The sequence below is a fragment of the Aulonocara stuartgranti genome (assembly GCF_965226115.1).
Source record: "Aulonocara stuartgranti genome assembly, chromosome: 15".
In the NCBI taxonomy this organism is placed as follows: Eukaryota; Metazoa; Chordata; class Actinopteri; order Cichliformes; family Cichlidae; genus Aulonocara; species Aulonocara stuartgranti.
In genome coordinates, this window is record NC_138951.1 from 13776928 (window position 1) to 13792858 (window position 15931).

General features: G+C 37.8%; 1 long non-coding RNA gene across 1 annotated transcript; it reads left to right on the forward strand.

Annotated features, from left to right (window-relative positions):
• The first annotated feature begins 5 nt into the window (after positions 1-5).
• LOC309689921 lies at positions 6-6810 on the forward strand. Its single transcript, XR_014271558.1, has 4 exons — positions 6-82; positions 4152-4184; positions 6478-6542; positions 6685-6810. It is a non-coding gene; the product is annotated as an uncharacterized lncRNA (long non-coding RNA).
• Positions 6811-15931: the final 9121 nt, after the last annotated feature.

Genomic DNA, 15931 nt, shown 5'->3' on the forward strand with positions numbered 1-15931 from the left:
AAATGCAAGCATTTGCAGCACCGCAAAACGTTCTTTCTCCGGTTCCAATACCTTCTTGCTTTTTCTTTGCCCCCCAAAAAAGGTATGAAAGCACTGAATAGACGCTGACGTAATTTTTAACTTATTCAGTTAAATGTTTTCATAAACGTTTTCTTACTAATATAAAACAAGCATTTAATTAATTAATTAATTAATTAATTGAATACTAATTAATTAATTAATTAATTAGTATTCATTAAAGTTTGAACTGCAGCTTGATATTAGTACCATTTGTTTATCTCTTCATCATAGTTCCTAGAAAAAACAGCAGTAAACTAAAGGCTACTGGGCTTTTCAGTGTACTAGACTCCTATTATGTAATTTAACAATTCATCTTTTTATGATGTATCGGGCACATTTAATTGTCTTTTGATTGTTTCTAAGCTACCTCTTGGCATGTTTTGGGTAGATTGATAGATTACCAGTTATCTATGTACGAAAAACACCCTTGTGCACAATGCACAATAATTATGTAATACTTATTTTGCTAATTTGAACAGGTAAACGGGGAAACTAATAAAATGCTCAAGACATAAACCACAAAGATCAGAGCCACCAATATATAAGTGGGTTACACTTTTGTCTAAAAAGCAAAAGGAAGAGGCACAAATCCCTCTTAGTTTGCATCTGTGAGTTTGGCGTAAACATTCCACCATGCGGAGCTACCTACTGTGGACACCTCTGGTAAATAAAGGAACAACTGAATGTGGCTTTATTAGTCAAAAGATCAGAACTTGAACTAAAAACGTTCCAGCACCTGTGACAGAACTAAACACTGAACCAGAGTATAGTCACTTTGCAAGAAATTATTTAAATATCAAATTAACTGCTACAGCACTGTTGCTGTTGTTTAGAAAAGTAGGCTGTAAGGTCCTTACCAGTTATATCCCTTTCTCTGTAATAAGAGTTGTCAACAAAGAATGAAGTCACAGTTTTGTGCTTTGCTTAATTGTGTGCAACAGTTGATGCTACACTGTGCATTATGATAATAATAATAAACTCAGAAAAAAGACTACAAACACTTACTTGTTTTCTCAAGCTTGGATTACATTTCTTCCTGATGAGTCTCATTAATAGCTCATTAATAACAGGCAGGAGGTTAGTGCAAACCACAGCGAGATGGGAGAGTGGGAATTACCTATTATTTTAAGCAGTTATGGATGTATTGACTACAATAGTCTAATGATGACATGGCCTGGTTGTTAAATCATATTAAATATATATATATATACTGGCTACGGATACCGACTACGGAACGGAGCAGTTGTCAGCCACCTCCTGTACATGGATGACATCAAGCTGTATGCCAAGAGTGAACGAGACATCGATTCACTGATCCACACTACCAGGCTATACAGCAATGACATTGGAATGTCGTTCGGACTGGAGAAGTGTAGTCGGATGGTAACAAAGAGAGGGAAGGTAGTCAGAACTGAGGGGATTGAACTACCAGAAGGCAACATTGCAGACATAGAGGACAGTTACAAGTATTTGGGGATCCCGCAGGCGAATGGGAACCATGAAGAGGCCGCTAGAAAAGCTGCAACCACCAAGTACCTGCAGAGGGTCAGGCAAGTCCTGAGGAGTCAGCTGAATGGTAAGAACAAGATCCGGGCCATCAACACGTACGCCCTGCCCGTGATCAGGTACCCTGCTGGGGTAATAGGCTGGCCAAAGGAGGAGATAGAAGCCACTGACATAAAGACAAGAAAGCTCCTTACCATGCATGGAGGGTTTCACCCCAAGTCCAGCACCCTGAGGCTGTACGCTAAGCGGAAGGAAGGGGGCCGGGGACTGGTGAGTGTCAGCACCACAGTCCAGGATGAGACAGCGAACATCCAAGAATACATTGGGAAGATGGCCCCAACTGACCGAGTGCTCAGTGAATACCTCAGGCAGCAGAAACCCAAGAAAGAGGAGGGAGACGAGGAACCATCATGGAAGGACAGGCCCCTGCACGGTATGTACCACCGGCAGATAGAGGAGGTGGCTGATATCCAGAAATCCTACCAGTGGCTGGACAAAGCTGGACTGAAAGACAGCACAGAGGCACTAATCATGGCAGCACAAGAACAAGCTCTCAGCACAAGATCCATAGAGGCTGGGGTCTATCACACCAGGCAAGACCCCAGGTGCAGGCTGTGTAAAGATGCCCCAGAGACAATCCAGCACATAACAGCAGGGTGCAAGATGCTAGCAGGCAAGGCATACATGGAACGCCATAACCAAGTGGCCGGCATAGTGTACAGGAACATCTGTGCCGAGTATAACCTGGAAGTCCCGAGGTCAAAATGGGAGATGCCCCCAAGGGTGGTGGAGAATGACCGAGCTAAGATCCTGTGGGACTTCCAGATACAGACGGACAAAATGGTGGTGGCTAACCAACCGGACATAGTGGTGGTAGACAAACAGAAGAAGACGGCCGTAGTGATCGATGTAGCGGTTCCGAATGACAGCAATATCAGGAAGAAGGAACACGAGAAGCTGGAGAAATACCAAGGGCTCAGAGAAGAGCTCGAGAGGATGTGGAGGGTGAAGGTAACGGTGGTCCCCGTGGTAATCGGAGCACTAGGTGCGGTGACTCCCAAGCTAGGCGAGTGGCTCCAGCAGATCCCGGGAACAACATCGGAGATCTCTGTCCAGAAGAGCGCAGTCCTGGGAACAGCTAAGATACTGCGCAGGACCCTCAAGCTCCCAGGCCTCTGGTAGAGGACCCGAGCTTGAAGGATAAACCGCCCGCAGGGGCGTGCTGGGTGTTTTATATATATATATATATATATATATATATATATATATATATATATATATATATATATATATATATATATATATATATATACATTATTAAGTATTATCAACCAGTTTTGATGGCACTTACAGCATTTATTGTCCTATACACAGCAGAAATGGCAGCAAAAATGGGAAGAAAGAGCTAAAATGCATTAGCTACAAAACCAAAAACCCATCAAATAGCAATAATAGCCTCTTATCATAAAAATGCAAGTGTACATGAAAAAATTATAACCTAATATACTTGAGAGGCCCACTCGACACTGAAGTGATTGTTGAGTGCTCCATCAGCTTGAGCCAAATGGGTGGAATACATGCCAGTGTAGAGGCCTAATGGAGAGCACACGCATCGATGTTGGAAACATAAAGCAAATGGGTAGAAGAGATTATCTGTTTATTCTTCAACGGCACACATGGGGGTATACTCTGGTTTGTTATGATGTTCAACAATCAGTTAGATTGATTACTTTCTTGTTCTGTAATTGCCTCTTTGGAGACCAACTATTATTTTTTCCGTTACATATTCTGATAGCACACTGGTTAGGTTTAGGGTTAGGGTCTAACAGGGTTACAGCAAATAGGCTGCCTTGCTTTTTACCATCAAGCTTCACTGTTTCTGCATCTGGGTTTCAAACTAAGTCCCCTCATAAGGCACTGAAAAATAAAACAACAAAGTAGCTTCGTCAACTCGTGCTGTCTTCGTAACAGGCTGATGAAATGAATAGATAAAACAGATCACACTGCTCATGCAAGTGACACAAGCTGCAAAAATAATCAATGTTCCAGAAAGCGATGGGAGAGAGGTGAGAAAAGAAAGAACGAGGGCCTGTGGCTGTGCGATCATGATTCAGCATGAAACCAGGCAACAAACAGCACTGTCATTATGATCACAGCTCCCAGGGGAAAGAGGACACAGTGGAAATTGGGTGCTTTGTCTATGTTGGCTCATTATAGAGGGTCTGTCTAATGAATTATACTTTTGGCTGCTGCTCAAAAAAAAACTTCAAATCTGTGTTAGCGCAAGTAGAGGGTGCAATCTTTCATCTTCACAGAAACAATCACTGCTTAATTTTTGTTTCTTATGGGATGAACTACCTAAGACAAGTGTTTGCTCAGGCTTTGAGAAGGATCTGCTTTAAATTTGCATTTTCAGGAGGGTCATTCTTTCACAGAACCTCTGAGTGTAGCTTTTCTAGGCCTCCTTTCTATATTGGGACATGTGGCCTAAATCACATGGTTGCTCTAAAAATTATTGCTTTGCTCTAATTTAATATAGTGATAGTTTAATTTTTAAACTAACAACACATCAACCCTATCTTTAGGTCATCTGTCTACCCGAGAAGTAGCTGTATAAGGTATGTATCTGTTTTTCTCTTTTTAAACTGCATCCCAGAGTCAGATAAATTAGCCTGCAGACAGACTTCCCGATGCTTGGCAAAACACAACTAAACAGTGAGCCCGTGGTTAGTTTGGGCATTAACGGCCCCTCGTTACTTGGATAGCGATCACACAAGCCTTATTCATTACCTGACAAACCAGCTCCGTCTGAGACACAACAGAGAAGGAAAAGAGGCCTGTGCACTTGCTGAGGTCTGAGATTATTTATAGAATGAACGACTGGATTCTCTCCTTGGTATCTGCTGCTTTTTTTTCTCAATAGGCCAGACATTAACGTTGTTGTAGAGGAAGCTAAATGTTATGCATACATTAAGCTTCTTTATCGTCCGTCCTAAATCTAGATCTAAGATCATCTTAATTGTACCAAATTAAATGAATTTTTATTTTCTGCCAGGTATAGAGTAACTTTTGTTGCAATGTTTACAGAAGTATTTGTGCTGTGTTTGATGAGCTTGACCACATGTTCACTCAAGGGATCTCCCTTTTTTATGACCACTCTAGAGGCCAAATTATGTGCAAGTTGACTGGGTTTTCCAGTTCATGTATCCATCTGAGTCACATCAGTGATGTGATGTATTCACCAAGGGGCCTGGACAACACACAGGGCAAACACACCTAAAGCCTGAAAGCTTGTTATCCTGTTTTAGGAATCCTGTACTCACATGAGTCTCACTGAAAGAAATGGAGTTAAGTGTAATCAGGAGACATGCTTTGAAAAAAAACCCAAAAAAACAGAATGAAAATCTCATGCAAGGCTCCAAAATCAACCCTCTAATGCTAAGTGTATCAAATTCATTACATGAGGTTTTGAGACCATTTAAACCTAACCCATGCAAATGTTTTTGTTTAAGCTAAACTGGCTGTGAGCAATAAATTGCACAAAAATGCAGAATGTTGCAAGAATTATACAAATTGTTGTTTATATATGCAAATGATATTTGCCTTCTTTATTTTAATTGGTTATAAGGTTCAATAAACACACATAAATTCTAGTTTCAAGAAATCGGAATTTTCTGACAATTATTTCATGGTTCCAGCGTTTCAGCCTAAGATTTGCACACTGTATTTTCACACATACAAATTAAGCATATATACATATACATATTGCACACAGTAATCCAAGGGTTTATGTTTTTACTACTATTAATTAACGAAAAATGACAATGAGGGCTCTAATGTCTATCTCACAGTAATCATGACACAGAGGATATGAGATGCATATCAACATATGCATATTCAAGTGCTGTTCACTGATATAGAACCCCCAAAGTACTTTTATTCTGACCTTGGATGATAACTCCGTATCAAAGTGAAGAGATGGTATTAACAAGCTCCTGTTAGCTGTAACAACCAAAGATGAAGGCTGTCTCCCTCTTGACAGAGTTATGTGTCGGGGGCTAATCATATCTGTATATAACTACATAACTACATCTGCCAACTTGACAGTTTTTTGTTTCCTTTTTTGAAACATCTAGCATTCTCTGTGCCTGCAAAGTAACAGTGTAACTGTTAAAGGCACAAAGGTTTTAGAGGTTTGTATCAACTGCAGTATTTGGTGTCAGTTTGACAGTTTGCTTGTAGACATATTTTGTTTATGAATAATTTACAGAGGAGAGTGGATGCTCTAAAATCATAGCTCACAGCCTATTTTTCCCCAGGCAGATAGCATGTGGAGTGTTATTGATTTACAATTACTGCTATTGTTGTTTCCTATATAACTAACAGTATTTAAATGCAATAGTTTATCCTCGAGCAATTAACATTGAAAGATTGATTCCAGAGAGCCAAAGAAGATTGGTTGATATGCATCAGAGCATAAACATTTACTAATATATATTTTCTGTTGTTGCTTTTTAGGCTCTTACACATGAACCAAATCAGTGGCATAGGAAACGTAATGTGTTCTGTTGTCCATCTTATAGATAACATCTTATCTTCAGTCTTCCTCTATGCTCCAAGGACAGTGTTGAGAAAGTAATACAATGTTTATTCTGTTTATCCGGTGCATTAGGAAGAACTATGCCCTATGTTGATGTCAGAGTAAATTGCTGTTAATTTAAATCACCAGTGGATACAGCAAAACAACAAAGCAAATACACTTTTAGATACCTGCATGTGGACACGCACACACAGTGTTAGACATCCAGCTTAAACCCACATGATGTCCTGCCCATTTCACTAAAGCTAAACCCAAATTTCATTCTGATTATTAGATCTAAAACCACATTTAACCAGTTTACTTCATTTCAGAACTAATGGCCATCCAACCAACTTAATTCAGACTGTGCACAGTCTGAAATGGAGAGGTCATAAAAGTGAGCAGAGCACACACACTTTTTTTTGTACTTTTATTTATATTTGCATAATTAATAACCACTAGAACATAAACAACCACTTATACAACATTCTACTGTAAGCTGTGTGATCTGTTATATTTCTGCTTTTGTTCTCTCTAAGGATACAAAAAGAAGCCCATCCAATAAATTTAGTAAATGCCAATGGCTTCTTCTTGGCAGAGACTTTCTTATTACATCCATGTCATCTCTACACCCTCAGCCTCTATTTAAGGACATTACCCAGACTCTAAAGGTAAACACAAGTCTTTCTCCATTCACAAGCACGAACAGCATTTCTTTGGTTTATAACTAACTGGAAGGCTCCCTTCTCAGAATACTCAATAGCATAACCAAGTTTACTTATGTGACTGGAAAAAACATTCACACATAACACACACAATATAAAAATATGAAGCCACACTTAATGAATTCATATAGTTTAACACATACACCTGAATCGGGGTGGAGAGGGTAAAAGATGGGGCGATCGTGGCTCAAGAGTTGGCAGCTCCGACAGTCTCGGTCGTTGTGTCCTTGGGCAAAACACTTCACCTGTTGCCTACTGGTGGTGGTCAGAGGGCCCGGTGGCGCCAGTGTCCGGCAGCCTCGCCTCTGTCAGTGCGCCCCAGGGCAGCTGTGGCTACAATGTAGCTTGGCATCACCAGTGTATGAATGGGTAGATGACTGAATGTAGTGTAAAGCACTTTGGGGTCCATAGGGACTAAGTAAAGTGCAACAAAATACAGGCCATTTTACCAAAGATGCTAACTAAGAGCACCCCGAAGAAATTATATCTTGGTTATTTAAAACTTACAACAATGAAAATGTAAAAACAACATTTTGCTAAGTTACATGTTATCTTGAGAAAACTAACATCACAGTTACCAGTTAATGGTGCTAAGCAAAGCTAACATAAAAGTGGCTTCATTTTTATATTCATATTTATTTATATCTTGTCATCGCTCTCTGAGAAATTAAAAGTAGGAGTAAGATGTTTCTAAAAAGACTTTTTCGAAAGAGATCCTATGTTTGTTTGTTTTTTTGTTTGTTTATTCTTTATTTTTTGTTCTAATTTGCAGTAAATATGTAAGTCAATGAAAAAAAAATACACAATGTTATTTTTTGGTATGAATTTGTAGATAGAATGTCTATGATGTCTATGCATTACAAATATGTCTATTGTGTATTAATATATGCTAATAAACACATCTTCTCCAGTATTAATAACAGTCAAAACTGTAGTAATATAAAATGTAACAATTTAATTTTAATAATATGTACTCGCTAAAAATGTACGATTTTCAAAAACTTGCTATTTAGACAAAAGACTGAAATATACATGTCACACCTGGCCATAAGTAAAAAGCACACTGCTAATATAATTACATAATTTATTTATCTTTGATTTACGCTCATGTTTTTTTTCCACACCATATGTTACACAAAATCACGAGACTCATCATTTTTGTCATCACTGTATTGAATTGTTGTTCTCCACTGTACATGTCACACTTAATACAATGTTCCAGGTTTTAAAACGGCTCTGAAATTATTATATTATATTATCTAAATTTGCGTTTTGCAACCCTGAATTCTGTAACAGATTTGTTAGATCCATACATCACTGGTGACCAATCAGTTCAGTGTATTATAGCTGGATATTTTGATGTTAGTATCAATAACTATTCTTCACATGATGGTAATTTTCAATCCAAGCATCAATCCGGCAGGTCTCACTAAACTTCCCACTAAACTACTGAACTGTCGTTATGTTACAGCTCCAGACCCAAACATCAGCACTTGCTGCTTCAGGCTTCTAACACTTTTCTATCTTATATTACTAAACAGCTTTCTTTCTCACTTTTCTACTTGTGTTTCATTTCAACAAAAGTTATTTTTTTAGTTTATGTCACATCTGTAGACCTTTGTGATGGCCATTCAATATATTGAAGTGCTTCTATAATCCCAGTTCTAAACAAATTAATCTTTAGAATAGATGGACATTATTTTTTTTGTTTCCTAAGTTAATTTCAGCCCTATTAGGTGTTTGTTATTTTTCTTGCAGGTAGTGTGAGCTATTAGGAAATAACCTCAGTTTACAAATTGTTTATGTTTTTATGTTTTCTTGTAGGGATTAAGCGTAATCTGGACAGTTCTATTAGAATGGAACACTGCACTTACACAAATAAAACTAAACTTTTGGCTCAGCCCACAGTGTCTCGCACCTAATTGGGAAGCCATCTGAAAATGAACCACATTCATTATACAAATGTCAGTGCCTGCTGGTGGAGTGTAGGAAGAAGAGAGAGCTGGGAGGAGGTGTGGAGGGGCTGCGAATCAAGCTGACAGTCTGCTAATGAGATATCATCAAGAAAAAAGGTTCCTCGGTCCACTTAAGAGGCACAGTTTTACATAGCAATTGGGTGTATAATACAACACACAAGAAATTAGTGTGTTATCGTGCAGATTTTTGGAATTATAAAACATTTCCATCCCCACATGTTCCCTCACCATGCGTTCCTGTCAAAGATGTTCAGCTTCCTGCCTTTGTTAAAAGAAGTCCACACGAGCACTTGAACAAAATGCTCTTTTGCCATTAAAATCACAAATGTTTAAGGTTTACATGCTGTGGATGAGATATAGTTGTGTTAGCAGAAGGTGAGGGCATTTCTAATGTTTATTTAAGTTTTGAAAAAAAAGAATACATCTATCAGGAAAAATATTTTACTCATTATAGAAACAACAAATTGTGGTATGGCAGGATTGGTTCTTGGCAGATGACTTTCTTAGTCCTGCAAGTCACAGTTAATTAAGCTTTGGAGTGCTGTGGGTAGATTTTGTGACATTTGGTTCTCTCCACTTATTTTTTTTTTTTTAATTTTTTTCTTTTCTAGACTATGCTTAGCTAACCAACGTGATATTTAATATGCAAGCCTGTGATGTCATATGAAATGAACAAGGCAAAACAACACAATGAAAAAGCATTATTAAAAGCCTTAACCCCTCCACCCCCTTTTGTATTAGTTTGCTGCTAAAAGTAGGAAATTTAAAAAAAAAACAAAAAAACCAAGACCTTATTTATCTAAGAAATAAGATCCTGGAAAATTAACGCCATCACTTTCGCCAACAGCAGCATGGTCAGCAGATCTACTGTCAAAATTTCCAGTTGGCCTCACAAATTGTGGCTGTGGAATTGATTTCCTTTGCTTCCTGTGCCAGGGAGGTGACTCACTCCAAATATGACACAGTGTAGACACACAACAATGAAGCTAAACAGAGATCAATACAAAAAAAAAGATGGACAGTATTTGGAACTATTTCTGTCTGTGTGAAACACACCAATCTAAATTTGTGACTGGATCTAAGGATTATCACAAATAGCATGATATTTGTCATGGAATCCTGTGAGCTATTTTGGCAAAAAATAATAACTGATGGTTTTGGTGGCGTTGAAAATTCTGGAAATTTTCATTAAATTTAATTACACGAAAGCTATTACCACTCCTTCAAAATATCCTGTTTGTCAAAGTCTTCTCCAAATCACCAACATCATAATTCTCACTGCCTGAAAAAAAATGAGTGCAGACACAACATATGTGGTTTGTGAACTATGCGCAACTGAAAACAAATAGCCAAATAATTGAAACATGCTTTGATTTTCAGTTTCTATGAAACAGATTCCTTTAGGGTATGCTTGCCATGAAAACCAAAATTATAATGGTGCATTATATTTGTGCTCTGCTTTCAGTTTGTCAGATGTCTCAGACAAGTGAGTGCAGTCTGAATAAAAAGCACGCTGCCTCAAAGAGCAGATGGTACTGAGACACAGTCTCTCTCTCTCATTCTCTCTGTGAGCCATCAGTGTATTTAGCAGTCATTGTATACATGATTAGTTCATGTACATCACAGCTTTCTGGCTGGGGCTTCTTGTGTATCTTTCTTCGACACACGCAGTGGGTGGAAGCTATTCTCAGCAAACAGGTGCCATCATGTGGCATCAGGTGTCCTTCCAAGAGGTTACACGGGGAGGAGAGGGTGGTTTGTCCTAGATATGCAGTTAGTTAGATCAGAGGCGCTCTCGGAGGGCACTCTGAGTTTGGTAGCCAGCAGGGACACCACCACTGTCCCTGACAGCCGGGACAGTGGTGGTGTAAATCTGGGATAACCTGATTTGCTCATGGAATCAGGTTAGTTATGTGGGCTCTCACTCCTATGTTATGTTAAACAGGTCATTCATGGCTCACACATGAATAGGATTTTTGTTGCTTTTGCATTCAGGCTTAGTAAATAAAAGCCATGTCTGTCTAATCACTCGGTGTGACCACCATTGATAAAGCAAGGAGAAATCAACTACAAATTAACACGGGCACATTTACCGTACTGGACTGGTGTCAAAAATCTTTCCATTGTTTGGTTTCTATAGCAACCAAAGCCACTGGACATGAATCACTGAAACTGGAGACAGGAACAGGGGATCACTTTATCTACCTAATTGATGAGCTACATGTGATTACTGAAAATAAGAGAAACCAAGCAGCTTGAAAAGATCTGACTCCCATCTATGCTAACTGATTCACTTCTGCTGTGTTTCACAGCAAGGCAACGCTTCATTGTGTCTAAGAAGAAAAAGCTTCCTTGTAAAAGAAAAACGAGTACAGCTGACCATCTGGCAGGAAGGACCTTTCAGCTGATGCACAGCTTTTTGTCTGCTTTTTCATTTTACCTTCCTCTATTTTAACCTAATAGGGGCATAATGTTACTAAATTGTTCATGTGGCTCTTTGAAATTAGTTTACAATTGATTATATTTAGATAGATCAACAATGTTTTGTACATTTTAGATGCTATTTTTAATTGAGGTGCTGAATAAAGAAAATGATATTTGTGCTCTCCCTACTAGGAAAAACATGAGACTATCCAAGATCCACCATAGATGCATAAGTGCATACACACTATGCCAACACACAGAAGCAGTGTCTAAAAAACGTAGTAAATCCTTGCTGCTTCCAAGTAGCAGCCAGGTGCTGCTAATCAAATGCATTTGATTAACTGATCATCAGCAAGTGTGAGCTCCTCTGTAAAAGTAGACGTTTTGGCAGTTTGCTTGTCTGGAGCGTTCAGCTGCATGTTAGCTCAATGCCAAGCAGGAAAGATGTCAGCACTGATCTGAGAGATGCAGTCAATCTGAGATGGGTTATAAGATTATTTCCACCAAATTTGAAGTAGTGAGTAAAATTATTCATAAGTGGAAAACATTCAAGAGCAAATTTACCCCAAAGTCAGTTTGTATACTGCTCATAGAAACTGTAAAGCACCCAAGACCACAAAACCTCTGGAGTTTGTGGAGATGTTTGGCCATAATCCACATTACCACATTTGGAGAAAAGAAAGAGGTGTATGTTTGGACAAGTAATGAAAACATGTGCAAGTTTTGCATAGTATTGTTGCTCTTTACCACATTTTTAGACCTGGTAAGAACTAGATATTTTTTTTGGTACATCCTGAAATGCAAAACCTTATAACTGACTGAGGGTGTACTTTCTTTTGGCCCTGACTGTATCTGTCATTGTATTCTTAGTCTTACTTGAAATTGGAATACATTTGAATGCTCAAACAAATAGATCACAGTGCAGCAAGAAAATGTCACAGGGTACGTTTCGTCAAATTAATAGCCGTTTGTAGCCCAGTCTAATGATATGAATATGATTGATTCAATTGACAAATGATAACCAGGAAAAATTAGAAAGCAGTTTTTCTCGTTTTCTTTAATTGTCAATGACAGGAAATTAGGGTGTATAAATGTCTGTGGTATCATGAGTGTAAATAGTGTTTGTTGGTCTAGTCACACAAGAGAGATGTACCCAGAGACAAGAATGACAACAGCTTGTTCTGGTCATGAATGTCAAATTGTGACAGGAACAGATAAATTTGCATAAACAGGGTACAAATGAGAAAGGATGAAAATAATCTGATCACTGCATAATATAAAATCCAGAGAGCATTTAGATTGCAAGCATTTAACTTTAATGTAACAGATGGGTGTGAAGTTGTATATCTAGCAAATATAAGTTTTTTTTAAATGCACATATCAGTGTGTTGTTTTACTTCCATTACCACTGATATCACTAGCACTGATAATCATCCTATTTTAAATACTGTTAATCTGAGAGTAAGAATGACATGTAAAATTAACGTGTCGCGATTTAGTTTCACTTCCCCTGTGGCATCACTGTGTTCATTCTAATCAGCTGTTTTCCCATGTGTTTCCACTTCTCCCTGATCATCATGCCTCCGTGTTTCAAGGTTTTTCCATGTTAAAGGATTTGTTTCATTTATTTTTTTCCCAGTTTAGTTCTAGTTAGTTTTGCCTCAGTGTGCATGTGCCTTGTGTCTTGTACCTTTTTCCCAGCCAGAAATAAACGTCTCACCTTTTGTTAAATTATAATTTTGTTCTAAGTGTCTGTGTTTGGGTCCTCTTCCTCCCTCCACACGGTCTGCCAGTGCAAACTGTGACACAGTGATAACAGACCTTGACCTCAAAGTTCATTGCAAATAGGTAAGAAATGGAAAATATACAAATCAGAAAGAGTAGGTTTGCAAAAATGTAAATTTGTGTAAATCATCTTGTCCCAGTACTAAGCACACAAAACCTCAGAGGTCCTTGTTGTGTGATTAATTGATTGGACTCTTTGTTCATGTAAAATTTGGTTCTCTGGCATTGGGATTTAATCTGATTTGTATAAATAGGTGTGGTTATGAGGTTATTTCCTCAGAATATGAAGTCCATCATTCTGTATTGAGTAAAAATATTCACTGGTGGAAAACATTTAAGAGCAAATTAACCAGATTGTTTAATGCTAATAGAAACTGTAAAGCACCCAAGAACTACATTGCAGAGTCTACGGGCCTCAGTTAGCATATTAAATGTTCAGGACAGTAAAATTAGAAAAAGACTAAACAAGCATGACTTGTTTACAACAGTTATGGAGAAAGCCTCTTTTCTCTAAAAAAAGAAAATGGCAGCACAGCTGAGGTTTGTAAGATTACACCTGAACAAACCAAAAACTTCTGGAAAAAGTCCTCTGGACAAGTGAGACGAAGTGGAGATGTTTGTCCAAAATGCATATCGCCACATTTGGCAAAAACAAAATGCATCATATGGTGAATGTTATGGAGCCACAGCCAAGGCTACATACAGCCTTGCAGTCACTCAGCTGACCATGAACTCCTCAGGATACCAAAGTATTCTAAAGTCAAATGTCAGGTCATCTGTCCAACAGAAAAAGTTTAGCCCAAATTGAACCATGCAAGAGGATAATGATCCAAACCACAGGGTTAAAACTACAATACAATGGTTGGGGGAAAAAATCAAAGCATCGACATTCATGACCGTCAAATGCTGACAGGAACAGGTGATTTGCATAAGCAGCGTACAATTGAGAAAGGATGAAAATGATGTAAACAATAAAATAATCACTGCATAACATATTACTGTTACAGCCATAAAATCCAGAAACTATTTGGATTACAAGCATTGAAATAAGATGTAACAGGTGGGTGTGAAGTTATTTCTAATATGCCCAGCAAATATAAGTTTTCCTAAAATACACAAGCTTTGCTTTCATTCATCATCACTGATATCACTAGCACTCATAATCATCCTATTTTAAATACACTGTTAATGTGAGAGTGAGAATGAGAGGTAATATTAACAATGATAACAGACCTTGACTTCATAGCTTAAGAAATGGAAAATTTACAAATCAGAAATTTACATTTGCAAAAAATGTAAATTTGTGTAAATCGTCTTTTCCCAGAAATAAGCATCTGAAACCTCAGAGGTGCTTGTTGTGTGTTTGGTTGGACTCTTTGTTCTTGATAAATTTGGTTCTCTGGCTTTGGGATTTAATCTGATTTGTATAAGTGGGTGTGGGATGTGGAGTGTCTTCCACATCTTTTATTTCTTTGTACTGGGTGTAGGATTTAAGATGGAACCATTCTTCAACAGATTTAAGTTATTTGACATTCCTAAACCATCTACACACATGAAATAAGACTAGCATTATTACTATATTATTATTATTATTGCTTCATTTTCAACCAGGTTTTAATTTCAATGAGATTTGGAAATCATGCTGTAAGATGCCTTGTGGGAAAGAATGTCCTAATTAAGAGAGACAGACAAAGACAAACACACAAGTGCACAAAGGCAATAAGTTTTATCTCAATGAAACTGTGATAAACATATTAGCTGAATTAAAAACAAAACAAAACAAGAAATACATATACACTGCCAAAGAACATTTGTGTAATATACAGGTTTTTCGCACATTTACATGTATACCTATTTTGTAATAGTGTCATATGCTGTAATTGGTTAAATAATGGTTAAATAATTAAATGACTTTTCAGTGGTAAATCATTCACCAGTGATTTATCCGCTCCAGAGAGTGGAACTGAGTGTCAGGTACATTATATGCATAAAAAAGTGTTAGTACTGTGTATATCAACATGTATTATTGGGAGTATGAAAGTGTATGAAACTATAGTGAAAGTGTTTTATTTATCATATTTTTATCTATAATATATTATTAACATTATAATCCCCCCCCCCCCCCCCCCCAAAAAAAAAAAAAAAACCCAAAAAAACTGCTAATAGTATTTTTAACCTGGAAGGTCAAAATTAAATGGCTAATACACTGGTAAGTGTTTATTAACTGTTTCATTTATATACCATAATGTACTATTATGCAGTTTCTTTATGTGTGTTGCCTACATCCTGTACCAGTGCTACAGGTACAGGACAAACCAGGCTTTCACTTCAACACTGTTCTCACTTTTTATCATGCCCAAAAGCTTGTTTTGAAGCTTACTGAATCTGCTACCTGATGGTTTTCTTCTTCATGGTTAAGCCAACTAAAGGCCAGTTAGCCAACCAGGTGTTAGGTGTAACACCTATCTACATGTTAGTCTCAGATTAACAACATCAGGGGTTCAAAACCATTTTCTGATAAGAGCAGAGCCAAAATTTTCACTTAGAAAAAAATACTAAAGTCATATGAATGTTTAATAACTGAAGTTTTATCTGACATAAATACTGAACCTCTGAAAAGATGCTCTTTTGCTCCCTTTGTTACGAGATCTGTTTGAAACCTGACACAAGGCAGCCAGGCTGAGACCATATTAAAAGAAAGGGGATCTAATATCAGTCATTACCTCGTGAAAACACAAAAATGCACACCTTTATCTGTGTTCAGAAGCAGTCGTGACTATTCATTCATAAACTCTTGGATCCGGTGTGGCAGCATAGTGCATAGTGAAAAATGTTCCATGTGATATCAACAGTTGCTTTTACACAACAAAGAAACA